Raw genomic sequence first — 677 nt, 5'->3', positions numbered from 1 at the left:
GAGAAGTAGCGGGATCGATGCCCGCATTCTCCAGAACGTCCTTGACACGGTAGCTTGGACTTTTCATTTAAGATCAAGTATTTTGACATGTACCACAATCTGTTGTAGACTGGGTAAAGGGTTTACACAGAGCTCCCTTGATGTTATTTTGAATACAATTTCCTGAAAATCGTGAGATTTTTCAAACCTTTTTCTTGTAGCTGAGAGGGGAATTAGCTCAAGTGGTAGAGCGCTCGCTTAGCATGCGAGAAGTAGCGGGATCGATGCCCGCATTCTCCAGAACGTCCTTGTCACGGTAGCTAGGATTTTTCATTTAAGATTGGAGCATTTTGACAAGTACTACAATCTGTTGTAGACTGGTTAAAGGGTTTACACAGAGCTCCTTTGATGTTCTTTTGAATACAATTTCCTGAAAATCGTGAGATTTTTCAAACCTTTTTCTTGGAGCTGTGTGGGGAATTAGCTCAAGTGGTAGAGCACTCGCTTTGCATGCGAGAAGTAGCGGGATCGATGCCCGCATTCTCCAGAATGTCCTTTTCATGGTAGATTGGACTTTTCGTTTAAGATTGAGTATTTTGACATGTACCACAATCTGTTGTAGACTGGGTAAGGGTTTACACAGAGCTCCTTTGATGTTCTTTTGAATACAATTTCCTGAAAATCGTGAGATTTTTCAA

At 41.5% G+C, this 677-nt stretch overlaps 2 non-coding genes across 2 annotated transcripts; both read left to right on the top strand.

Moving 5' to 3' along the window:
• The first annotated feature begins 206 nt into the window (after positions 1-206).
• trnaa-agc (transfer RNA alanine (anticodon AGC)) lies at positions 207-279 on the top strand. Its single transcript has one exon. It is a non-coding gene; the product is annotated as a tRNA-Ala (tRNA).
• A 174-nt stretch (positions 280-453) lies between these two features.
• trnaa-ugc (transfer RNA alanine (anticodon UGC)) lies at positions 454-526 on the top strand. The gene has a single exon. It is a non-coding gene; the product is annotated as a tRNA-Ala (tRNA).
• Positions 527-677: the final 151 nt, after the last annotated feature.

Source organism: Poecilia formosa, unplaced genomic scaffold, assembly GCF_000485575.1.
Source record: "Poecilia formosa unplaced genomic scaffold, Poecilia_formosa-5.1.2 Scaffold3960, whole genome shotgun sequence".
NCBI lineage: Eukaryota > Metazoa > Chordata > Actinopteri > Cyprinodontiformes > Poeciliidae > Poecilia > Poecilia formosa.
The sequence above is the reverse complement of the archived record's forward strand: the minus strand, read 5'-3'. Positions and strand labels throughout refer to the sequence as shown.